The sequence below is a fragment of the Elephas maximus genome, chromosome 20, assembly GCF_024166365.1.
Source record: "Elephas maximus indicus isolate mEleMax1 chromosome 20, mEleMax1 primary haplotype, whole genome shotgun sequence".
In the NCBI taxonomy this organism is placed as follows: domain Eukaryota; kingdom Metazoa; phylum Chordata; class Mammalia; order Proboscidea; family Elephantidae; genus Elephas; species Elephas maximus.
Window position 1 is genome coordinate 36,345,279 of NC_064838.1, and position 27,216 is coordinate 36,372,494.

A 27,216-nucleotide genomic window follows, 5' to 3' on the forward strand; every position below is an offset into this window, starting at 1 on the left:
AGTATAAAGAAACAGGTGCAATTAATCTCAATAATATGTCTTATTTAACTCAACATTGAAAAAAGTGTAAAGAAACAGGTGCAATTAATCTCAATAATATGTCTTATTTAACTCAACATATTCAAAATATTGTAGTTTCAACATGTAATCAATATAAAAATTATTAATGGGATATTTTATGTTCTCTTTTGGAACTAAGTCTTTGAAATCTGGAGTGCATTTTACATTTAGAGCACATCTCAATTAGGACTAACCACATTCAAGAGGTCACTAACTTGATCAAAGACCGTAGAGAAGAACCCAGATCAAAAGGGGGGAAAAAGTGAAACAGAATTTCAAGTTCTCAATGGAATCCAAATTTTCTGGAGCCATTGAGGCTAGATGAACCCCCAAAACTATTGCCCTGAGATGATCTTTAAACCAAAACTATTCTCTGAAGTCTTCTTTGAACTAAAAGTTTATTTTAATTAGTAAAATATGTCTGCCTAGAGCATTGTGATATCAAATTGACAGTGGCAGCTTGAAAGGTTGCTTACAGGGCAATGAGTTTTAGATAATGGTAGTGGAATAATGTGGAAAAGGATAGCAAGAAGAGTAACATAACAAAGAATGTAATCAATGTCATTGAATTGCAGATGTAGAAGTTGTTGAAATGGTATACCTTTGGCTGTGTACGTTCATCAAAAAAAAAAAAAAAAATTGGTCACTAGCCGCTGGTGGCCACCATATTGAATGGCAGAGGCCTAGCCTCTCTGTCTTAGAGGGTCTCAATGAGGAGCAAATTCAGCCCCTGTTGCATTTCTTCCTTTTTTTTTTTTTTCTATATTCAGTTGTGCTGACTTCCCCTGTATTGTGTGTCACCCTTCCCTTCACCAAAGGTGATAGTTGTCTACTATCCCTGTTGCCTCTCTTCATTGTAGGGCGTAATTTTCATAATATGATAATTACAGTAATTGACAGTTTATACTGTGGTTGTGAGAACTTTATAGACATGTTAGTTGAGCCTCATAACCACCCTGTAGAGATGTATCACTCTCCCTATTTTATAGACTGGAACAGTTTAGGCACAGAGAGGTTAGCAGCTTGCCTGTGGTCCTCTTCCTTATTAGTGGTGATCCCAGCATTCGAGTCTCCATTTCTTTGACTTAGAGGTCTTGGTCTTAACCATTAAGCGTACAGCCAGTCTCAGGAATTGCCTTGCTGTCAGCCACATCTGGGCCTTTGCACATGCTGTGTCCTCTGCCTGCAATGCTGCACCATCTCTCTGCCTGGCTCACTCGTGCTCCTTCTTTGGGTAATGGTTTGCACTACACCTCCTCCAGGAAGCCCTCCCTGCACACACCCTGTCTGTCTCTGGCAGGGTGAGCTGACTCTCCCAGTGCTCTAGCTCTGCCCCGGCCACGCTAGGCTGTAACTGTCTGTTTACCTGTCTGCTCCACTCCTAGGCAGAGAATGGGATCTGTCTGGCCCATCACTGTCCTCCCAGCCCCTGCACACTGGCGTATAGCAGGCACTCAGGCGTATTGGTTGCATGCTGTTCATGGATCTAAGAGTATTTGGCGGAAGAGCTGCACAACTGACCACCATTGTTGGTTCTGTGTAGGATGGTCCCCAGATAAGGAACCTAAGGAGCAGTCTTTTCTTTTTCATTTAAAAAAAAAAAAATTTGAGATATAACTTTAGCAACTTACCCAAACCCAGTGCCATCGAGTCGATTCCGACTCATATCGACTCTATTAGCAACTTAGGCACAACAAAACAAACAAACAAACAGAAACTGTGGTACAATATATACCTGTTGCTGTCAAGTCAATTCCAACTCATAGCGACCCTATAGGACAGAGTAGAGCTGCCCCACAGGGTTTCAAAGGAGCAGCTGGGAGATTCAAACTGCTGACCTTTTGGTTAGCAGTCTAGTTCTTAACCACTGAACCACCAGGGCTCAAATATTTTATATATATCAGAAAATTTGCCATTTTAACTATTAACTTTTAATTTAGTTCACTTTTAGCTTAGAAGTATACAATTCAGTGGCATTAATCACACTTACACTGTTATGTAAGCATCGCCACTATTTGTTTCCAAACCTTTTTCATCACTTCAAACAGAAACTCTGTACTCCTGAGCAGTAACTCCCCATCTCTCCCTCCCCACCCCAGCCCCCGGTAGCCTGTAATCTACTTTCTGTCTCTATGCATTGGCCTATTCTAGATATTTCATATAAATGGGAACATGTACCATATGGTCTTTTGTGACTGGCTTCTTTCCCTCAGCATGTTCTCAGGGTTCATCCGTGTTGTAGCATGTATCAGGACTTCATTTCTCTTCATGGCTGAGTAATATTCCATTGGAGGCAGTGGTGGTTCAGCGGCAGAATTCTCACCTTCCATATGGGAGACCCGGAGCCCCGGTCGTGCAGTGGTTAGGCACTCAGCTGCTAACTGAGAGATCGGTGGTTCAAATCCACCAGCTGCTCCACAACAGAAAGATGTGGCAGTCTGCTTCCTTAATGATTTATAGCCCTGGAAACTCTACAGGGCAGTTCTACTCTGACCTGTAGGGTCCTATGGGTTGGAATGGACTCCATGGCGATGGGTTTGGTTTTTGGTTTGGTTATGTGGAAAACCTGGGTTTGTTTCCAAGGGAGGCTTGCATGTTGCTATGATGCTGAACAGGTTTCAGCAGAGTTTCTAGATTAAGAAGAACTAGGAAGAAAGGCCTGGTAATCTATTTCCAAAAATCAGCCAGTGAAAACCCTATGGATCACAGTGATGTGATCCACAACTGATCATGGGGATGGCACTGGACTGGACAGCATTTTGTTCCATTGTGCATGGGATCTCCATGAGTTAGGGGCTGACTCAGTGGGAGCTAACAACAACAGTACTCCGTTGTATGTATGTACCACATTTTTTTTTTCCATTCATCTATTGATAAACTGTTGAGTTGTTTCCACTTTTGGCTATGACGAATAGTGCTGCTTTGACCATTGGTGTACAGGTGTCTGTTGGAGTCCCTGTTAGAAATAGTGATTTTGGTTGATACGTGTAGTAATCACAGTTGACAACCATCTCCCTGGTTAATGTTGTTGTTAGGTGCCGTCAAGTTGGTTCCAACTCGTAGCGACCCTATGCACAACAGAATGAAACACTGCCCGGCCCTGCACTATAATTACAATCGTTGTTACGCTTGAGCTCATTGTTGCAGCCACTGTGTCAATCTACCTCGTTGAGGGTCTTCCTCTTTTCCGCTGACCCTGTACTTTGCCAAGCATGATGTCCTTCTCCAGGGACTGATTCCTCCTGACAACATGTCCAAAGTATGTAAGACGCAGTCTTGCCATCCTTGCCTCTAAGGAGCGTTCTGGCCGCACTTATTCCAAGACAGATTTGTTCGTTCTTTTGGCAGTCCATGGTATATTCAATATTCTTTGCCAACACCACAATTCAAAGGCGTCAGTTCTTCGGTCTTCCTTATTCATTGTCCAGCTTTCACATGTATATGATGCAATTGAAAATACCATGGCTTGGGTCAGGCTCACCTTAGTCTTCAAGGTGACATCTTTGCTCTTCAACACTTTGAAGAGGTCCTTTGCAGCAGATTTGCCCAATGCATTGCGTCTTTTGATTTCTTGACTGCTGCTTCCATGGCTGTTGATTGTGGATCCAAGTAAAATGAAATCTTTCACAACTTCAATCTTATCTCCATTTATCGTGATGTTGCTCCTTGGTCCAGTTGTGAGGATTTTTGTTTTCTTTATGTTGAGGTGTAATCCATACTGAAGGCTATGGTCTTTGATCTTCATTAGCAAGTGCTTCAAGTCCTCTTCACTTTCAGCAAGCAAGGTTGTGCGATCTGCATAACGCAGGTTGTTAATGAGTCTTCCTCCAATCCTGATGCCCAGTTCTTCTTCATATAGTCCAGCTTCTCGTATTATTTGTTCAGCATACAGATTAAATAGGTATGGTGAAAGAATACAACCCTGACGCACACATTTCCTGACTTGAAAACAATCAGTATCCCCTTGTTCTCTCGGAACAACTGCCTCTTGATCTATGTAAAGGTTCCTCATGAGCACAATTAAGTGTTCTGGAATTCCCACTCTTCGCAGTGTTATCCGTAGTTTGTTATGATCCATACAGTTGAATGCCTTTGCATAGTCAATAAAAAACAGGTAAACATCCTTCTGGTATTCTCTGCTTTCAGCCAGGATCCATCTGACATCAACAATGATATCCCTGGTTCCACGTCCTCTTCTGAAACCAGCCTGAATTTCTGGCAGTTCCCTGTCAATATACTGCTGCAGCTGTTTTTGAATGATCTTCAGCAGAATTTTGCTTGTGTGTGATATTAATGATATTGTTCTATAATTTCCACATTTGGTTGGATCACCTTTCTTGGGAGTAGGCATAAATATGGATCTCTTCCAGTCAGTTGTCCAGGAAGCTGTCTTCCATATTTCTTGGCATAGACGAGTGAGCACCTCTAGCACTGCATCTGTTTGTTGAAACATCTCAATTGATATTCCATCAATTCCTGGAGCCTTGTTTTTCACCAATGCCTTCAGACAGCTTGGACTTCTTCCTTCAGTACCATCGGTTCCTGATCATATGCCACCTCTTGAAATGGTTGAATATCGTCTAATTCTTTTTGGTATAACGACTCTGTGTATTCCTTCCATCTTCTTTTGATGTTTACTATGTCATTTAATATTTTCCCCATGGAATCCTTCATTATTGTAACTCGAGGCTTGAATTTTTTCTTCAGTTCTTTCAGCTTGAGAAATGCCGAGCATGTTCTTCCCTTTCGGTTTTCCATCTCCAGCTCTTTGCGCATGTCAGTATAATACTTCACCTTGTCTTGAGAGGCTCTTTGAAATCTTCTGTTCAGTTCTCTTACTTCATCAATTCTTCCTTTTGCTTTAGCTGCTCGACGCTCAAGAGCAAGTTTCAGAGTCTCCTGTGACATCCATCTTGGTCTTTTCTTTCTTTCCTGTCTTTTCAGTGACCTCTTGCTTTCTTCATGGATGATGTCCTTGATGTCATTCCACAACTTGTCTGGTCTCCGGTCACTAGTGTTCAATGCGTCAAATCTATTCTTGAGATGGTCTCTAAATTCAGGTGGGATATACTCAGGGTCATATTTTGGCTCTCATGGACTTGCTCTGGTTTTCTTCAGTTTCAGCTTGAACTTGCATATGAGCAATTGATGGTCTGTTCTACAGTTGGCCCCTGGCCTTGTTCTGACTGATGATATTGAGCTTTTCCATTGTCCCTTTCCACAGATGTAGTCAATTTGATTTCTGTGTGTTCCATCTGGCGAGGTCCATGTGAATGGTCACCGTTTATGTTGGTGAAAGAAGGTATTTGCAATGAAGAAGTCGTTGGTCTTGCAAAACTCTATCATTCGATCTCTGGCATTGTTTCTATCACCAAGGTCATATTTTCCAACTATCCTTCTTTGTTTCCAACTGTCGCATTCCCATCGCCAGTAATTATCAATGCATCTTGATTGCATGTTTGATCAATTTCAGACTGCAGCAGCTGTTAAAAATCTTCTATTTCTTCATCTTTGGCCCTAGTGGTTGGTGCATAAATTTGAATAATAGTCGTATTAACTGGTCTTCCTTGTAGGCGTATGGATATTATCCTATCACTGACAGCGTTGTACTTCAGGATAGATCTTGAAACATTCTTTTTGACGATGAATGCAACGCCATTCCTCTTCGAGTTGTCATTCCCAGCATAGTAGACTATATGACCGTCTGATTCAAAATGGCCAATACCAGTCCATTTCAGCTCACTAATGCCTAGGATATCGATGTTTATGTGTTCCATTTCATTTTTGATGATTTCCAATTTTCCTAGATTCATACTTTATACATTCCAGGTTCCAATTATTAATGGATGTTTGCAGCTGTTTCTTCTCATTATGAGTCACGCCACATCAGCAAATGAAGGTCCTGAAAGCTTTACTCCATCCACATCATTAAGGTCAACTGTACTTTGAGGAGGCAGCTCTTCCCCAGTCATCTTTTGAGTGCCTTCCAACCTGGGTGGCTCATCTTCCAGCACTATATCAGACAGTGTTCCGCTGCTATTCATAAGGTTTTCACTGGCTAATGCTTTTCAGAAGTAGACTGTCAGGTCCTTCTTCCTAGTCTGTCTTAGTCTGGAAGCTCAGCTGAAACCTGTCCTCCATGGGTGACCCTGCTGGTATCTGAATACCGGTGGCATAGCTTCCAGCATCACAGCAACACACAAGCCCCCACAGTACGACAAACTGACAGACACGTGGGGGCCCTGGCTAATAGAAGCCTCATTTTGTCCAGGTAACAACCCCTCAAGGAAGATGGCCACATTCTCAGCTCAGCCAGTCGTGGGAAACCTAATCTCATTGCTAGTGATTCATTTAGGGAGGGGAAGCTGGTGGGGCTGAAGTCATGGTGCTTCTAGAAAAGGTTTCCTTGATCTTAGGAAACAGACACACAGAGAAGGATAGTTTCTTCCTTGGGATGTCGGGTCTGGGTGTGACCTCCAGGCCTGTGGCAGCCCTCTTGTGGCAGGAGGTGACTGATTTGAGAATACAGCTGACAGACACTCTGAGAATGGCAGAGCCAAAGATGGAAAGAACCAGAGTCTTTGATGACATCCTTCAGATGTGGGATTAACCATCCCTGGAGATGTCTTGACTTCTTGTGAGAAGGAGAATACATTTCCCTATTATTTAAGTCATTTCAGCCTACATCATCCTCAGGATACACTGTGCCATGGAGAGACCATAAAATCACAGGCCAGTTGGAGAATAGGACAGGGCCAGGGGCTCAAGCTCTGACACTAAGGGGTCTGGGACATCGTTTCATGCACAGCTCAGATGCCCCTTCTCCACAAAGCCTTCCTAGGGACCCCCTGGAACGTGCCTCTTCCCTCTGGACTCCTGGAGCTGTGTGTATCAGTCACCTGTGTATGACTTCTCTCCTTGCTGGCTGTGAGCCCTCCACGAGCAGGCACTGCACGTTGGTCCTTTCGGTATCCTCACACTTCCGCCTGGGACAGACAGAGGAGGCTATTGAAAAATGACTTGGGCCTAGGTGGACATTTGAGAAAATTAGTAGTAATACTACTACTTCTTCACTCATAAGACAAGGTATTTTCCCCCAAGCATTCCACCTGGTCGATAGATGATGTCTTAGTACAAATACCACAAGTGGATGGCTTTAACAAGGAGAAATGTATTCTCTCCCGGTCTAGGAGGCTAGAAGTCCAAATTCAGGGCGTCCACTCCAGGGGGAAGGCTTCTTCTTTCTGTCAGCTCTGAGGGAAGGTCCTTGTCATCAGTCTTCCCCCGGTGGAGGAACTTCTCAGTGCAGCGACCCCGGGTCCAAAGGATGTACTCTGCTCTCGGTGCTCTTTCTTGGTAGTATGAGGTCCCCATGCCTCTCTGCTCACTTCTGTCTTTTATATCTTAGAAGAGATTGATTTAAGACAAAACCTAATCTTGTAGATTGAGTCCTGCCTCATTAACATAACAGCCTCTAATCCTGCCTCATTAACATCATAGAGACAGAGTTTACAACACAGAGGAAAACCACATCAGATGACAAAGTGGTGGACAGTCACACAATACTGGGGATCATGGCCTAACCAAGTTGATACACATTTTTGGGGACATAATTTCTCTGCTCTGGGGCTCAGCTTCTTTATCTGTACAATGGGAAGTTTGGACGAGATGGCTAGCTAGCTCAAAAAAAAAAAAAAAAATTCCAAGACTTAATGACATTTTATATTAAAGGCCTATTGTGTGCAAGGCGGAAACCCTGGTGGCGTAGTGGTTAAGTGCTACGGCTGCTAACCAAAGGGTCGGCAGTTTGAATCCGCCAGGCGCTCCTTGGAAACTCTATGGGGCAGTTCTACTCTGTCCTATAGGGTTGCTATGAGTTGGAATCGACTCGATGGCTCTGGGTTTTTGGTTTTGTGTGCAAGGCTGTGAAATACAAGGAAGATTAGACATGTTCTCTACTATCAAGATGCCCAACTTATAGGGTGGAGATTCTCTACCTTTAAGGGAGGAACAGACTCATTTGAGGATGCCTCTCCAGAAAGATGCTCCTGCCCACAAAATGCTGCGTACAGTTTTAGGAGATCCATCAGTGAGTTCAGCTACAGAAGGGCTTCCAGAGGTCTACTTCCTGCCTTCCGGCCCTGTCTGAGTGAGAGCTAGGACAAATAAAGATAGGATGGTGTCTTCCTCAGAGGAACCTTCAGTCTAGAAGGGGAAGCACACGTGCAAATAAACCAATTGTCCTCTTCCTTGAGAGGCGCTGTGACAGAGATGAGTCCTAGTAAGTAGGAACCAGAAGAGGAACTTGACGTTGCCTAGGGCGTGCAGGCAAAGGCCTTGATGCTTGTTTAGGAGTTTGCCAGGTGCTCAGCTGGAGGAAGCTTTCATATAGGCAAAGGGGACAGTATGTGCAATAGCTCAGAAAGGACATATTACTCTGTGAAAGGGCTTGGGGTATAATGAACGTGGTAGGGAAGGATATGGCTGGGAAAGATGGGGAGGTTGTTGGGGGGTGAGCGAGAGGGGCAGACGACGATATGTGGGAGAGGAGCCAGGAAGAAGCTGCCTTGTACAGGATACTCTTCTGTGTGAGTGCAAGGGTGGGAGCCAGAGCAAGAAGTCTCTACAGAGGCTCCTAGAGACTAATGTCAAACATGAGGTTCCAAAAAATGGACTGAAAATCAAAGCCTCTATCCTCAGGCTCCCAGGAAAGGCCCCGTCTGTACATTCGAGGTGTTGCCATAGCTGTTCCTGCTGCCCTGAGGGGTACTTCCTGGGCAGAAGACCCTTTTGCCTGGGCCTGTCTTGTGCCCACAGAGCTGCCTGCAGAAAGCAGGACCTGCTTGGAAAAAGCAAAGCAGGGACCTTTCCTCTTTGTGTGGTCTCGTGGCTCAGAACTCGGGACCCCTGTACCCAGACTCCAGAGGCTCTTGTTAGCATTTCTGGAAGTCTGGAGGAAATGGTTCACCTGCTGCCCAAGCTGTGGGGCATCAGAGATTTTTGCTTTTTGCTGGAATTGCTTCAGCACGGCCTCACCACATGGCTTCTCTCATGCTGGGCAGGGGCCAGGCTTGATAGCTCCGGATGCCTTTGAGTAATTAAAAAATGGGTAAAATGGATTCTTTCTTAATAAATGCAGTTGTGTGGTAGATAAAAATATTTCACAAGCAGGAAAGATTAAAAGAAGCCTTTGGTTGGGAATCACTTAACTAGATCATTTCTAAGGCTTCTTCCAGCCTTTAACATCCTGACCCTATGTGATGTAGGCCTCCCATCTCCCCACCCTTCTCTGTCCCAAGTCAAGTCCAGCATCTAACTTTTCCTTTATGAAAAGGAATGGGGGGATGGAGAGATTGCCCATTGAATACCTACTGTGTGCCTGAAATCGTTTAATCATTTCATAATACCATGAGGGTAGAATTATGGTTCCCATTCCTCAGATGCATTCACTGAGGCTCAGCAAGATGTGTATCTCTATGCCTTATACAAATATGAATTAAGCACCTACCGCGTGTTGAACCCTGTGCTGGGAGCTGGAGATATAATTTGTTGTCGTTGGTTGTCGTAAAAGGTGTTCCCTACACACCTGAAGCTTACGGTCTAGCAGATGATTGCTGCTCACACCACTTGGCAGAGACAGAGCTAGGCTTCCCACTCAGACCTGATCCTGAGCCCAGGCTCCATCGGCTCAGGGGCTTGAGTGCACTGTCACAGCCCCTATAGTCCAGATGTGAAGTTGTGGGCTCTGGCTTCTCGCTTGTCTCTGGCATCCTTCCTTGGAACAGAGAGAAACTTAGGGTCTGGTAATTGTATTCCATTAAGCCTAATTAAGATGCAAATTTGTACAGTTAATGAAGACTGCAATTTGGAGGTAATTTTGCCGATGACACAGGAGTGTGATCAGTGCTTCTCTTCTGGGTGGGACATGGGGAATGTATGCCCTGCCACCCACCAGGCTGCAGCTGGCCCGTCTGCGGGATCACTTCTTCCTGCTGGAAGAACATACGCAGAATCGGCTCAGATCACGTGATCCTTGGTGTGGGGCCCACCCAACTCTGGGTGCCTGCTGCCTTCCTCCCCCCAGGGCTTCTCAATCCTCCCTGCCCAGGGTGCTGGATGTGGGGCAGGAGGGCCTAAAGCAGTTCTCTGGAACCAGACTAAACCAAACTAAACCAGTGGCAGTCCAGTCAATTCCAACTCATGATGACCCCATGTGTTACAGAAGAGAATTGTGCTCCATGGGATTTTCAATGGCTCATTTTTCAGAAGTAGATCACCAGGCCTTTCTTCCAAGGTGCATCTGGGTTGGTTTGAACCACCAACCTTTCAGTTAGTAGCCGTTTGTACCACGCAGGGACTCCAAAAGAAACCAGACTGTCTGGGTTCAAATCCCAGCTCTACCGCTTACCAACTGTGTGTCTTTGGGCAAGTATGTGATGGTAATTTTTAATTGCCTAGAAATTCTTGACTCTTTTCTTTACACATCTGGTCTAATAAGAAAATCGCTTCTAGTTCATACGATGGAATTAAATGTATCAGTAGTTCACAGTGTTTAGCCAATAGCCTTATGACTTCCGAATCTTCGCCATGAGGACCCATTTGAGAACCAGTGGGCTAGATCATTGCTTTGGACGTGAGTCTTGTCTCTCCAGTGGTAGGCAATAAACCTAACTGTTTGTTGATGGTTTTTTGTGTGCCAGGCTCTGTGTTAGGTAAGCACCCCTCATTTATTTTGTACCAGATCATCCCAACATCCCTATGCGGTGAGATTTATTAGCTCCATTTTACAGATGAGGAAACTGAGTCTCAGCTGGCAAGGGATGGAGCTCAGATTTGGAATCTAACTCCAGTTCCTTGCTCATCACCACTCTGCTACACTGCCCAGCTACATTGTGAGTGCCTGTAAGGTTAAAAAATATATATATATGTATTTTTTAAGGGCCTTGTCTTTCTTGCCTCTGGATCCTACCCCAGTGTCAATACGCGTAGATACCATCACATACAGTTGTTAAGGGATAGAGTGAAGACCTTAGCAATAGGCGACTTTCTGGTTGTTTTACTTCAGCCTTGCTTTTCTTATCTCTTAAATGGGGTTAATAAACCCTACCTTGCAAAGCTGCCTTGAGGAGAAAATGAGATAGTTTGTATACCCAGTATATAAACCCTTTAAAAACCAAACCTCTTACAGTTGTGTTGATTCCAACTCGTAGGGACCCTATAGGACAGAGTAGGACTGTCCCTTAGGGTTTCCAAGGAGCGGCTGGTGGATTTGAACTGCCAACCTTTTGGTTAGCAGCCGAGTTCTTAACCACTGTGCCACAAGGTCTCCATTTAGACTCTAGAGACCCCTGTATCCAATGAGTAGAGCACGATAGAGATGGCCCCAGGACCCTCAGTATATAACATCATTCATTCATTCAGCAAATACTGAGTGAGTGCCTTTTCTGTGCCAAGCATCAAAATACAACAGAGAACAAAACAAGAACTCAGCTCCCAAAGAACTTACTTGCCAGGGGGAGTGAGACAGATGATAAAGTAGCGAGCAAATAGATCTATTCCATAACACAAGATGGAATAGGTGCTATGAAGACAAAGCAGCTACCCATCACCCATTGCTATTGAGTTGATTTCGATTCATGGCAACCCCATGCGTTGCAGAGTAGAACTGCTCCGTAGGGTTTTCTTGACTGTAATCTTTATAGAAGCAGATCAACAGTGCTGTGGGGTGTGTTTGAGCCGCCAACCTTTAGGTTGGCAGGTAAGTACAAACCAGGGAGCTCCAAAGAGGAAGACCCTCAAGGAGATGGATTGACACAGTGGCTGCAACAAGTGGGCTCAAATACAGCAACGATTGTGAGGATGGTGCAGGACCGGGCAGTGTTTCCTTCTGTTGTACGTAGGGTTGCTATGAGTTGGAACCGACTCGATGGGACGTAACAACAACAGGGACCTTAAAGCAGGCTGAGAGGTCGAGAATAACAAGCAAGTGCTCGCTTCGGCAGCACATATACTAAAATTGGAACGATACAGAGAACATTAGCATGGCCCCTACACAAGGATGACACGCAAAAACTGTCTCTCAAATGTGAAGGCAAAAGTAGGACATTTCCAGATAAACAGAACTTCAGGGAATTGGTAAAAACCAAACCAAACTACGAGAAATACTAAAGGGAGTTCTCTGATTAGATAATCAATAACATCAGCTATCAGCCCAAGACTAGAACACAGGACAGAGCAACCAGATGTCAACCCAGATAGGGAAATCACAAAAATAAATCAAGATTAAAAAAAAAAAAAAGTTCAAAACAGGAAACAGCAACATCACTATGTAAAAGAAGACAACATTAAAACAATAAAGAAGAATTAAGAAATGTAGTCATAGATCTTTCATATGGAGAGGAAGACAAGGCAATATACAGAAATAAAAGTTAGGTTTAAACTTAGGAAAATAGGGGTAAATATTAAGGCAACCACAAAGGAAACTAACAATCTTACTTATCAAAAAGAATAACAAGCAGGGGGCCTTGGGGAGGAGAGTTGTTTGGCCGAGTGGACAAGGAAGGCTACTCCGAGAAGGTAGCAGAGGTCTGAAAGAAGCACACGGGAAGATTTTAATTAGCGATTTTGCTGCCCAAAGGAAGGAGCTAATGTGGCCGGCACACCAGCTATGTAATTCATGAGGGGCGGGTGCCTACCAGGCACCACACCTGGTCGCTCCCTATTTCAGCAAATGATAACAAGAGGAGCCCCTGAGATCTTTTGTTTCCACATGCTCTGGGGGAGTACATGGACTGTCAATATGTGTATTTAACAAATTAAGAAATGAAGAAGTATGTCATACACCCAATTAGGCATTTTTGTTACCTTTTTTTTTTTCTAGTGATCAGTGCCTTGGGCATGCCGTGGCACTCCTGGTCATTGAGTCTGAATCCAGGGCAGCTGCAGTTCCAAGGGAGCTCCAACCCCCAGGGGCTTGGGCCTTCCTGAATGTGACCCAGAGGGCAAACCCCGGCCCAGAGTACGTAGTCCAAGTCAGGCTGAAAAATGCAAAAGGTTTGGATGAACAGTGGAAGAACTGGGATGCTAAGATTCTCCTCTGCTCTGATTTGCCCAGGACAGCTGCCAGGAGCCAAAATGTTCCTCTTGTGGCCTGAGAAAGGATTTGAGGTCACTATGTCCTGTAAGCTTAGATGCAGAACGATTGGGCTATTATGGCAATGTTACTATGGCTCCGGAGGTGTTGGGTAGTGTAAACAGTTATTGCACTCGGCAGCTAACCGAAAGGTTAGAGGTTCCAGTCCACCTAGAGGCAGCTTAGAAGAAAAGCCTGGTGTCTGCTCCCGGACAGATCATAGCCTAGAAAACACTATGGGGCTATTTTACTCTTGTCACATGGGGTCACTTTGAGTTGAAATCAACTTAATGGAACCTGACAGCAACTATGATTTCAGAGTCCCTGGATGGTGCGAACGGTTATTGCACTCAGCTGCTCACCAACCGAAAGGCTGGAGGTTGGAGTTTACCCAGAGGTGCTTCCAAAGAAAGCCCTGGGAGTCTACTTTCTAAAAATCAGCCGTCGAAAACCCTATGGAGCGCAGGTCTATTCTGACACGCAGTGGGTTGCCGTGAGTCAGACTCAACTCAAGGGCAACTAGGTCGGTTTTTAATTTTTTTTTTGGCTATGGTTTTGGGGAGTGTTCCTCAAACTGCCTACATCAGAATCACCTGGGGCGCCTAAGTTTAAAAGGTAGCTTCCTGGCCTCCTCTCAGACCCACTGAATTCAGTTTTCTGAGGGGACCCTGGAATCTGCATTTTAACAGGCTCCACAGGTGTTCTCTGCACTCTGAAGTCTGAGAACTGCTGGTTGGTGGGGGCCTCCCATTGCGAGAATATCTGAGAGCAGAATTGTCCTGGGGACACCTGGGCATGTGCTGGCTGTCCTACCACCAGTGTCAAGTTGGTGGGAGCGGGCCACATCCCTGGATTTGTATTTTTGCCTCCGAGGGAACCGAGGCAGGAATAAAGGCAGGAATTTCAGAAGTTTGTTTCTGTCATGCTGTGAGCCATACTTTATATGAAAAGGAGAAAGAAAAAACCTTACATAGATATTCTGGAGGCAAATGTGTCACTTTCAAATAGATCCTTCCCCAGCCTGGACACAATTTTCATCTCTCCCAGGTGAGTCATTGCAGATGTTGCCTTTTTCCTCACCGCCTCTCCTTTTTTTCTCCTTAGCCTAAATATTGATTGATTGAATGCCTGGCTCTTTTCCTTACTAGGTGTATGACCTTGGGCTCCTCAGCATCTCTGAGCCTCAATTCCCCCATCTATAAGTGAAGGTAGTTCTCCCATCACCATCGAGTCAATTCTGATTCATAGCAACCCTACAGGACAGAGTAGAATTGCCCCACAGGGTTTCCAAGGAACACCTGGTGGATTCAAACTGCTGACGTTTTTTAGTTAACAGCCGTAGCACTTAACCACTATGCCTCCAGGGTTTCCAAGGTGGTTCTAATATGTACCAAATAGAGGTTTACATATTAAATGAGACAATACATGGTGATTGGTACACTCTGAATTCTCAGTAAATGTTCACTGCCCTTAAAAAATAAAAAAACCAACCCCGTTGCCACCGAGTTGATTCTGACTCATAGCGACCCTATAGGACAGAGTAGAACTGCTCCATAGGGTTTCTAAGGAGCAGCTGGTGGATTTGAACTGCAGACCTTTTGGTTCGCAGCTGAGCTCTTAACCACTGTGCCACTATATTATTCCCCTTTTAAAATTTTTGATATGTCTTTTAAATCTCTTTTAATGTCTAGGTTCCTCATCAGTCCTTTTTATCTCCTTACAATGTGTTTATCGGCGACACCGGGGAGTCTGACCCCTGTCTCCCCCTGTCTGATGCTGCTGATTGTATGCTCACGCTGTAGTTGGACTTTCCCTGCTCTGTTCCCAGTACCACCAGTTACCACCAACCTGACGCCAACCCATGGCGCCCCCCTGTGTGTCGGAGTAGAACTGTACTCCATAACGTTTTCAGTGGCTGAGTTTTTGGCAGTAGATTACCAGGCCTTTCTTCTGAGGTACCTCTGGGTGGATTCAAACCGCCAACCTTTTGGTTAGTAGCCAAGCACCTAACCGTTAGTGACAGGATGACAACTGTATATTTGTAGGAGAATTCTCTTAACTGACCTCTACTTTACTGATTCATCAGATTAACCAAACTTCCCCCACCACTTGTAAAACACAGTTAGCCAACACAACCTCCAGTTTTTACACCTTCTGTTCCCAGCCACTGAGCTGAATAATGGCTAAAAGTCAGCTCTGTTTTCAAACTTTTTTATTCCTAGCTGTATTCATTGTACATTATACCAATGAATTACATATGACACAGGAAATGAAATATGAGTGCAAAAAAGTGTTGTTTCTGTGAAAACGAAGTTAAATGTTTGAAAAAGGCAATAAACGAGTGTCAAATTAGGATTGGTTTTTTCATTTCCATAAAGAAGGCTGTTGAAATTTTGATCGGGATTACCTTGAATCTATAGATCAATTTAGGTAACAGTGACATCTTAACAATATTACGTCTTCCAATCCATGAATACAGTGTATGTTTCTGTTTATCTAAGTCTTATTTAATATCTTTCAGTACTATTTTATCATCTTCCTCATTTAAGTCTTCCACATCCCTGGTTAAATTTATTCCCAGGTATTTTATTCTCTTAGATGGTATTTTAAATGGCATCATTTCCCTAATTTTCCTTTCCGATTTCTCATTGCTGGTGTATTGAAACCCAACTGATTTTTGTTTGTTGACCTCGTGCCCTACAACTTTGCTAAATTCCTCCATTAGCTCTAGAAGCTTTCTTGCAGACTCTTTGGGATTCTATATATATCAGATCATATCATCCATGAATAGAGATCGTTTTTACTTCTTTTCCAATCTGGTTACTTTTTCTTCTTTTTTGTCTTATTGCTCTGGCTAGAACTTCTAATACAATATTGAATAGAAGTAGTGAGAATGGGCACCCTTCTCACCTTAGATTTTGGAACAGTTTCTTGACCCTACACAGCTGATGAGTGTGTTGTGGCTGATCACTCACCGTGGAGAGCTGTGAAAATTAAAGGGAATAAAGGGGACAAGAATTGATGCTCCACGGTCAGAGAGGTGATGTCCCCAAACATTTACAGATGTCTCATCTACCTCTAATTTAACAGCAAAAATAAAATAAATTATATATATGTTATATATATGTATATAACAACTTACATATATATTATAACTTACATATATATATATACCCATTGCTGTCAAGTCAATTCTGGCTCATAGCAACCCTACAGGACAGAGTAGAACTGCCCCATAAGGTCTCCAAGGAGTGGCTGGTAGATTTGAACTGCTCGCCTTTTGGTTAGCAGCCATAGTTCTTAACCACTGCATACGTGTGTGTGTGTGTGTGTGTGTGTGTGTCCGCGTGTGTGTATGTGTATGTATGCTGAGTGTAGGGTACATGGGAATTCTCTGTACTATCTTTGCAGTTCTTTTGTAAATCTAAAATTCTTTAAAAATAAAAAGTTAATATTAAACAAAAAGAACTATAAAAACAAAACAACCTAAGGTGAGCATATTATCAGTATATACAGAGTTCATTCCTGCAGTGGCAAGTAGTATGTGGCATTCGTTGTACTATTCTCCCCTGCTAAACCCATGGCAGACATCACTAATCATCACCAGATTCCCTCCTGTTGAGTCCGCACTGCAGTCTCAGAAACCTTCTCTGGGTAACCACAACAAATCAATTGGAGTTGACGTGTGAAATGAAACCTATTGCTGCTTCCCCTACCCTCCTGAAGTTATGGAAACTCTTTTTTCTATGAGATAGAAAATTAAATACATACAAAGTGGCTAAAGCCCTGGCTCCTGGGACTTTGCTCTGAACGTATTGCCCTGTGCATAGTAAGTGCTTAGTGTTCATTGAATGAATAAATTCATGAGTCACAAATGCGTGGCCTCCTGCTTTCCAAAGTTTACCATTCAGCCTTCTCCTTCACACCGTCCTTCTTAACCAGTTGCCATCTAGTCGTTCCTGACTCTTGGTGACCACTTGTGTGTCCGAGTAAAGCTGTGCTCCGTAGGGTTTTCAATGGCTGGTTTTTTGTAAGTAGATCACCAGGCCTTTCTTCTTGGGTACCTCTGGGTGTACTTGAACCGGCAGCGTTTTTTGCCTCCTCTTACACCTGTGTTTTGAATATCCTCCCAGTCAAGAAGATAGCAGGATGCCAGAGTGACCAGAAACCCCACTATTACTGACTGGTTTTTTTTTTGGATGCTGTCTTAGCTATCTAGTGCTGCTATAACAGAAATACCACAAGTGGATGGCTTTAACAAAGAGAAATTTATTCTCCCACAGTCTAGTAGGTTACAAGTCCAAATTCAGGGTGTCAGCTCCAGGGGAAGGCCTTCTGTCTTTGTTGGCTCTGGAGGAAGATCCTTGTCCTCAATCTTCCCCTGGTCGAGGGACCCCGGGTCCAAAGAACCGTCTCTACTCCTGGTGTTGCTTTCTTGGTGGTGTGAGGTCCCCCTGTCTCTCTGCTTGCTTCTTTCTCCTATATATCAAGAGATTGCCTCAAGACACAATGCAATCTTGTAGATTGAGTCCTGCCTCAGTAACACAACTGCTGCCCATCCTCCCTCATTAACATCATAGATGCAGGATTTACAACATATAGGAAAATCACACAATATGAGGAATCATGGCCCAGCCAAATTGATACACACATTTTTGGGGGGACATAATCCAATCCGTGACAGATGCCCTACTCCATTCAGGGGTATTTGCAGGTAACCTCAGAATTAGACTAACAAACACCTACTAAATTCTACCTACGTTGAGATGGGTTGTGACAATCCAGCAAAATGATGCTCAAGAGACTGCTTTACTAGCTGCAAAGCATTTTCTTTTTGTTCTGCCATAGTACAGCTCATTGGAAAGCACCACCTGGTTGACCTCGCCCTCCAGAGTGAAACAGAACCTCTGCTTCCGTCTACTTATTCTGTTTTTCTCTTTCCACTCTTAAGCTCTGAGGTCCCTGGAGTTCAGCAACCATATGATTAGTCCCTGAGCTTCCTTTCTTCCGCCCCTTGGCTCACACTGCTCCATCTTCCTGTGCCACCATTTAACAAATCCCACTGAGATCCTGCCCCAACCCAGAGGCCCAGCTCAAATGCCACCTGTGCCAAGAAGCCCTCCTTGATTCCAAACACTTAGGCAGAACCTCTGCCAACTCTCAACTTGATAGCCTTTGCAAATCCTTTGCATTGCTTTTAGCACAGTCTCTCTTTTATCATTGTGCCTGAGTAATAATAACAGTCTAGAGAGCCCTGGTGGTGCAGTGGTTAAGAGCCCAGCTGCTAACCAAAAGGTCAGCAGTTTGAATCCACCAGCCGCTCCTTGGAAACCCTGTGGGGCAGTTCTATTCTGTCCTGTTGGGTCGCTATGAGTTGGAATCAACTTGGTGGCAACGAGTTTTGGTTTAATGTCCTTGAGAGGAGCCCTGGTGGTGCAATGGTTAAAGCTCTTAGCTGCTAGTGAAAGGTCAGCAGTTCAAACCTACCAGCCTCTCCTCGAGAAAAAAGACCTGGCAATCTTCTCCTGTAAAGATCACAGCCTAGGACACCCTATGGAACAGTTCTATTCTGTCCTACAGGTTCACTATGCGTGAACGGGTAGAATGGCAATGGGTTTGGTTTTTTTGGTACTAACGTAAATGTTGGCAGTTCAAACCCGTCCCGTGGCTCTGGAGAAGAAGCCTGGTTTGAACCCATTCAGTGGCTAGAAAGGCCTAGCAATCTGCTTTCATAAAAATTACAGCCACGAAAACCCTATGAAGCAGTTCTACTCTGTTACACATGGGATTGCCATGAGTTGGAATCAACTTGATGGCAACAGGTTTTTGTTTGTTTGTTTTAACGTGTTTACATGGTGGAATGACAGGCATCTTGATTGGAAAGCGGAGGCAGGGTTATCTCTGGATAGAGGATGAATGCATTCCAGTGCCTCCAAATCACACTGGACATAGGAGACCACCTATTCTGCCTTAACGCTTATGTAGGTCTGCCCTGGCCCCATAGTGTTCATCAGGCACTGTTCCCCTAGATCACTGTACCTACCTTTCCTGCCAGTCTGCCGGCTTCTTCCTAAATGGACATTCTCTTCCACCTGATTTTTTTCTATTGATTTTCCTCTCCTCTTGTTTTCTGGAACTCACTAAAAATCTCCATTGGTTATAAATGATTTAAATAGTGCAGTGAACTCATAGGAGGAAGTTGAGCAAATGGATGAGTGATATATAAATAGTCTTAGACTTCAATGTTTTAGTTAAAATTCCACCAACACCTGGAATTTGTAATCACACAAGAACCACTTAGCTTCTTAAGAAAACACAAAGATTAGGAAGTAGAAAGCAATCATAGTTTTCATAAATTGCTGCCAAGAGAACCCTCCCAGCTCAGGGACGTTACAGCTGTGCGTATACAGCCTGTTCTGACTCTTGTGCTGGTCCAGCCCTGGCTGCCCCCCACCCCCAACCTGTTGCCCATCACCTGCCTCCTATTTCTTTACTGTTTACCCAGTTCCTCAGCACAGGGAGGGGGCAGTGGTGGTTGGTGGTAGAATTTTCACCTTCCTTGCAGGAAACCGGGGTTTGATTTCCAGCCAATGCCCCCCATGCATAGCCGCGACTCATCTGTCATTGAAGGCTTGTATGTTGCTATGATGTTGAACAGGTTTCCGCAGAGCTTGCAGACTAAAATGGATGAGGAAGAAAGGCCTGACAATCTATTTCCAAAAAATCAGCCAATGAAAACCCTATGGATCACAACAGTTCCATCCACAACCAATCGGGATGGCGCAGGACCCAGCAGCGTTTGGCTCCTTGATTTGAAGGCAGCTAACAGCATCAGACAAAAAAAAAAAAAAAAAATTTGTTTTGTTTAACAACATCAGGGAAACCCTGGTGGCGTAGTGGTTAAGTGCTACAGCTGCTAACTTAAAGGTCAACAGTTCAAATCCGCCAGGCACTCCTTGGAAACTCTATGGGGCAGTTCTACTCTGTCCTATAGGGTTGCTATGAGTCAGAATCCACTCGACAGCAACGGGTTTGGTTTTTTGATTAACAGCATCAGCCCAGGGTATAGGTGTTAAGGAGAAGTGTCAACTGACTATTAGTACCTAGTTAAGAGTACCTAGTTGAGCCCCTCCCCCATACAATCAGAACAACTCTACAGTAACTGGAATAAAGGATTAAAGGAACTGTTTAAAGAGAAAGTAAGCAGCTCCTTAAAGCATTAAAGGATTTGTTGATTTAAGGGGATGTTTGAAGGTGCAACAGTTAAGAGCTTGGCTGCCAACCAAAAGGTCAGCAGTTTGAATCCACCAGCTGCTCCTTGGAAACGCTGTGGGGCAGTTCTACTCTGTTCTATACAGTCGCTGAGTCAGAATGGACTCTGTCATCGGGTTTGGTTAGGTTTTTTGCTTGTTTGTCTTAGTTTTATAAGGAATCTTCCTGGGAGCAAGGGTAGGTTGAGTGGACGTGTTTTGTGGTACATACCAGCACATCAAATGAATTGTTATAAATTAAATTTTCTTGTAAACTCATATTCCCATTTCCAGATACTATAGGGAGCGACGGCTCCAAACGCTCCGCCAAACTTGATTTCTCCTTGGCATCCCCATTAAGGAATCCAGAATTGGCTCATGGGGAAGCAGGATTTTTTTTTTTAATTTCATTGTGCTTTAGATGGTTTACAGCGCAAGTTAGTTTCTCATTAAAAGTTTATACACACATTGTTTTTGTGACATTGGTTGCAATCCTCGCAATGTGACAGCAGTCTCCCCCTTTCCCTTTCCACCCTGGGTTCTCTATGTCCATTTGTCCAGTTTTCCTGTCCCTTCCTGCCTTCCCGTCTTGGCTTTTGGGCAGGTGTTGCCTATTTGGTCTCATACATTTGATTAAACTAAGAAGTACGTTCCTCACGTGTGTTATTGTTTATTTTATAGGTCTGTCTACTTTTTGTTTGAAAGGTGGACTTTGGAAGTGGCTTTAGTTCTAAGTTAGCAGGGTGCCTGGGAACCATAGTCTTGAGAGTTCCTCCAGTCTCTGTCAGACCAATAAGTCTGGTCTTTTGTGTGTGTGTGTGTGAATTTGAATTTTTTCTATGTTTTTCTCCTACTCTGTCTGGGACCCTCTATTGTGAGGGTCGATGGTAGTAGCTGGGCACCATCTAGTTCTTCTGGGCTCAGGCTGGTGGAGGCTGTGGTTCATGTGGTCCATTAGTCCTTTGGATAATATTTTCTTTATGTCTTTAGTGGGATTTAAAAAAAAGTTGACTGATAAAGGTGGATCTTTGATAGGTAGGTAACCTTTCCCTGAGGTTGCTATAATCACCCTCAACTTGTCTGTTGGTTAAGTTCAGCAGAGCCTGATTAAGGTGGTAGAGGGCAAACTCAGTTTATAGCAGGCAGCCCAAGATGAGAAGGGTTAAGACAGCATTATTTTGCCTGCATAGGAAACCAATTTGCTATCTCTGTTTTGTGGCTGCCAGCATGTGTGGCAAGCGTTGTTGATTCCACACCTCTTCCTGCTTCCTGCTTCCTGGGGTGCCTGTGGGCTGTGTATACTGTTGGAGGAAACACAGCACCATCTCTGTGGACCTGCCAGTCCCACCAAGCAGTTGGAGTTGGACCAGTTGCAGTTGAGCCGACTCCAACTCACGGTGACTAAATGTGTGTCCGAGTAGAACTGGGCTCCATGGGATTTTCAATGGCTGTTTTTTCAGAAGGAGTTCGCCAAGCCTTTCTTCTCAGGCACCTCAGGGTGGACTCAAACCTCCAACCTTTCGGTTAGCAGCAGAGTGCGTCAACTATTTGCTCCAGCAAGTAAGTTACTCAAGGTCAAAAGACCTTAGCATCATTGTTCTTACACTAGGCAGGGCTCCTCAAGGACATTAGACACTCAATAGTCGTTGTCCAAATGTGTCAGAAAAGATTTTCCCTTTTCGTGGTCACTCCCTTAAAAGGTAGATGTCTCTTAAAGAGTTGTATGAATTCTCGAGCTATAAGATCTTTTAGGGTTCATCCAAGTTTGGTTGTTTTCAAACCGTGCTCTGAGGGTTCTCTGAGGGCTCTAGGCAAAGAGAGAGGAGAAGAGCCAAGCAGATGGGGCTCTAGGTCCCCCACCTCTCTACTCCAACTAATCTGCTTTTTATCTCTTTCATATAAATTTTTACATACCAGTAGTTATACTACCATGAAGGGGTCGGGGGGAAGGTTTGAAAACATTTAACCTGGTGCTATTCCGATGTTTGATAGAGGAGGCCCAGGGAAGTTGAGAGAGGGGCTCAAAGTCACACAGCAAATTCATCCAATAAATATTTACTGAGCATCTACTATGGGCCAGGTGTTTGCTGTAAAAAAAGAGAGTGCACGAACCCCCTGCTCAGAAGAGTGGTGCTCCTCTCTCTAGGACGGCTACTCTGCAGCTTGGGGACACCCTCAGTATGTTCCAGCCAGATCATCCTCGCACCCCAAGTATGAGTCAAGTCATCTTCCCCGTGCATGCAAAAGAGAACATTAATCCTGTTCAGTATATCATCATTTCATCTTGCTAAAAGCCCCACCTTGTGTGGCCCAAGTAGTGCTAGCATATAAGGCTAAAATCTGATTAAGACATGGTTCCTGCTCCCAGGGAGCTTCCAGCCCAGCAGGGGAGAGGAAAGCTCTACATGAATGACCACAACACAGGGTCAGTACTAAATGCCACATGGAGGGACAGATAATGTGCCTTGAAGTTTGAGGTGGGGGTGTAGAGAGATGCATCAAGCCAGGGGGAGATGGTGTTAGAACTGGGCCTGTCTTATCTTCCCAGCTTTTAGGTTAAGAATTTGGATGTTGGAGTCAGGCAGCCATTGCTTCAAAGCCCAGCTGGGCCACCTTACTATGTGAGCTTGGACAAGGGACATAGCCTCCCAGAGCCTCGTCTGAAAATTCTGGGCAATAATAATAGTTTCTATCTCAGAGGGTTGCCACGAGGATTCAATGAAATAATGCATGTCTGACTCTTTGCCTCAGTCAGTGTAGCTATTTCAAGACTTTAGCCATAAGGTGATGGTGGGAGAGAAGCATTCCAGACAGAGGGCACTGCCAGGCAAAGGTACAGAGGGAGAGCAGGCAGCTTTAACAGGTTGTCTAATGCGTTGCTGCTAAGAGCAGTGGACGGGAAGGAGGACTGGGCAATGCCATAGGAAAGGTGGAGCAGGGCCAGAGGACAGAGGGGCCCTTTCAACAACCAGTGAAGAACTTTTAACAGGGAGGAAATGATTAGAAAGATGATTCCGGTGGTCTGGTTTATTGGTGAGCAAACACTAATCACTATTATTAATGACATTCATTGACTACCACCATGACACCTGAGATAGAGATTGTTTTACTCCTTCCCAGTATGGATGCCTTTTAATTCATGTTCTTGCATAATTGCTGGGCTGCTTTTAACTCCTTAATTGTTGACTGGGTGAGAATCAGGCTGGCTGGTGGAAGTGAGAAATTCTATAAAGGAAGTGACATCAGAACTGGGTGGTTAAGAATTAATCGAATGTCTTGTCAGGCTGAGAGGAATGAAGAGGCCTTCCTGGCAGAGAGAGCAACATTTGCAAAGGTACAGAGTATGAAAGAGCAGGATCTCTTCAGGGAAGCTGAAGTTATCAGAAGAGGCTGCATAATATCTTGTGACCAGATAGAAAAGGCTCTTGTGTGACAGTATCAAAGAATTAACAGCTAGTTACTTCCTGAACCTCTCTCTCAGTGTCCATAGTAGATTGTTTGACTGCTTATTTCTTGGATATTTGTTGAGCTGATTGGAGTAATGAATACAGAGGAGAAGGCATGGGAAAGTAGATTTATATTAAAATGGCATGATACCCTTCAGTGGATCAGAAAGATTGAAGAGTAGGTCAGAGAAAGAAATGGGGGGGAAAAAAAAACAGAGAGCCAATTCAAGCTAAAGTTTTCGAAAGCGAGGGAAAGGAGATTTGAAGGGGATCCACTGCCACAGTAAGTGACCCTTTGGGGTGTTAGAGGAGAGATGAGGTTCTATAGGATGTTTGCATCTTTGAGAGTCCTCAGTAAAGATTTAAGATATTTTCCTTTTTTTTCTGGATATTGGACGTCAATTTTTTTTGAATGTGATAGTATGTATAGACTGAACACAAGACAGCCCAGTTTTATTTGGGTTACATTTGTATTACACACACCAGTTAAAAAACCAAACCCTTTGTCATCAAGTAGATTCTGACTCATAGAGACCCTATAGGGGGTATCATGGATTGACTTGTGTTCCCCCAAAATATGTGTCAGCTTGATTAGGCCATGATTCCCAGCGTTGTGTGGTTGTCCTCCATTTTGTGATTGATAGAATTTTCCTGTATGTTGTAAATCGTAATCTCTGCCTGTAGTTAATGAGGCAAGATAAGATTATGTTGAAGAGGATTAGGGTGGGCTGTAACACCCGTGCTCAGGTCACATCCCTGATCTAGTGTGAAGGAAGCTTCCCTGGGTTGTGGCCTGCACCACCTTTTATCTCACAAGAGATAAAAGGAAAGGGAAGTGAGCGGAGAGCTGGGGACCTCATACTACTCAGTGCCGGGAGCAAAGCATGTCCTTCAGACCCAGGGTTCCTGCGCAGAGAATCTCCTACTCTAGGGGAAGATTGATGACAAGGACCTTCCTCCAGAGCCGCCAGAGACAGCCTTCCCCTGGAGCTGACACCCTGAATTCAAACTTCCAGCCTACTAGACTGTGAGAGAAGAAACTTCTCTTTGTTAAAGCCATCCACTTGTGGTATTTCTGTTATAGCAACACTAGATGACTAAGATGGGGGGGGGGGGTTCAATTATATCCTGACAGCAGTGGTGAGCCATTAAAAAGATTTGATTGGTAGAAAGAGGTGATGAAGTTTTTGATTTTAGAAAGATCATCTGGCTTCTGTGTGGAGGATGGGTTGAAGGGGCGAAGGCTAGGAGCAGGAATGCCAGTTAGGAAGTTGTTGCCATAGTTCAGAGGGGATATTATGAGCATCTGAACTAGAACAGTGGTAGCGCAAATGGTCATTCTCTCTGCTCTTCAGTTATCTAGAGTACAGAGTTTTAAAGCAGGTCTGAGGTAGCAGCAGTAGGGAAGGAAATTCCCTTTGCCTGAGGGGTAATTAAGATGTTGTCTTAGACTGGGTTCTCTAGAGAAGCAAAACCAGTGAAGCATATATATATAGAGAGAGAGGGGTTTATATCAAGGAAATGGCTCACGTGGTTTTTAGAGGCTGAAACGTCCCTAGTTCGTGGGGCAGGAAAGAGGCTTCTGCTGATTCACGTAGCCACAGGGGCTGGCAAACCCAAGATTGGCAGGCCAGAGAGCAGGGCTGTTGCAGGCTATGAAGATCAACAGATCTCAAGATCAGCAGGCAAGACTGCAGGTAAGCTGCTGGCTCAAGTCGCAAGAACTGGAGGTTAGAACAGGAGCCAGCTGCAGGATCTAGAACAAAAAAAAAACCCCTACAAGGAGAGCCGGAAGGACTTAGGCGAGGGAGGGTGGAGAGATGAAGGCTGAGGGGGCAGTGAGCTGCCACAGGCCCTGCCCCCACCAGTACCATGCATGATTGTGTATGGAATCTCAGCAGGGAAGTGATCACAACATTATACGACTGCCAAAATACTGAGAATTACGCCTCAGCCAAGATGACACACAATCTTAACCATCACAGATGTTAATCATATCCTGGGACCTTAGATTTTCTTTGTGTAAATACACACCCAGAAGGAAGCTTTGATTTCAGTCCTGCCTGCTTCAGGGCTGGCCCTTAGGGAAGACTTGATATTTGAGCAGCATGGAACTTTGGTCTGCCACTTGAGATGCTCACTTTTCACTTAAACAGTGCTTGGAGGGGTCTAAGCAAGACTGCTTTCTTTTGGGTCTCCACTTGCACACACCCTCCAGGAACTTCCTCTCTTTTGGTGTGAAAAGAGCCTGTCCTTAGATAGCATTTGCCAGAGGAAGTAGCCAGAAGTAAGGTTTGCTCTCAGTCACTAGGGAGATGATTGCTTTTGGAACTGGTTAATTAACCAGGAGGACAAAAAGTTCTTAGATGAACTGGGAGACAGCCCCAGTTTTTCCCTTGCAACAAGGAGAAGTACCTCTTACTCATGTCTTACTCATGTTTCCATCTCCAGTAGCTCGGTACTGTATTATTGCTTAATTAATAATTCCTGAATATATTAATGAATTAGCGTAACACGTAGCTCTGAAAATGGTCACGTTGGGTCAGGATTGTGGCGTTAAAAGGCAGAATTCATCTGTTCACTCATTTATCACTTGTTGAGCCTGTCTTCCCACTCAGCTTTGGGTTGGGATGGTGGTTCACAATCTCAGCTGCCCTTTGGAACCTTCTGAAGGGTTTTAAAAAATCTGGTACCCAGGCTACATCCCAGACCAATTAAATCAGAATCATCTCTGGGGGTGGCATTAGTATTTTTCTAAAGCTCCCTATGTAATTCTAATGTGCATCCAAGGTTGAGAACCACTGTCTAGGCGCTGGAGTCACAGGTGAATATCTCACTGTCCCTACCCTTGTAAAAGCCAAAGTCTAAGTGAAGGATACCTGCCTTCATTCATTTATTCAGTAGTATAAAAAGTATTAAGTGCCTTACTAGAGATACAGAAGCAATGCTGTGGGAACCCAGAGAAAGAAATGGATAGATGTAACTAAAGGATATAGGATAGCTTCTAAAAGGAGGGAACATTTAAGGTGAGTTTTGCAGAATGAATAGAAGTTTGTCGATGTTTACCTTCCCTCTTTCCATAGGTCAAAACATGAAGGAAATGTCATGCCAGCAGCTGAAGGAATTTGTACTTTCCCTTAAAAGCACTTAGGAGGAAATCAATTGTATGATGAGATTGAGAACAGTGTTTGCCACATTTTAGGTTGTACCTGAAGCAACTCTAAGAGGCACACAGATGTGGCATTAAATAATATTGACTCACATTGATTGTCAATTCTATTTCAGTCTTTCTGATGACCTCCAGGAGAATCTCAATTTGGTGCTGATA

The 27,216-nt window shown here is 44.2% G+C and overlaps 1 protein-coding gene and 1 pseudogene across 5 annotated transcripts in view; both read left to right on the forward strand.

The window, feature by feature from the left end:
• HRH1 (histamine receptor H1) overlaps positions 1-27,216 on the forward strand; it is a 110,126-nt gene that overhangs the window by 58,217 nt on the left and 24,693 nt on the right. Inside the window, exon 1 of one of the 5 annotated variants that reach the window (XM_049861848.1) lies at positions 21,048-22,002. The exons of 2 other annotated variants lie outside the window; for them this stretch is intronic. The gene's annotated coding sequence lies outside the window, so the exon portion shown is untranslated. Of the gene's footprint in view, positions 1-21,047; positions 22,003-22,029; positions 24,916-25,043; positions 25,586-27,216 lie in introns of those variants that run through there. 2 more of the 5 variants (XM_049861851.1, XM_049861852.1) reach the window with 2 other exon arrangements.
• LOC126064453 (uncharacterized) lies at positions 12,047-12,147 on the forward strand (annotated as a pseudogene).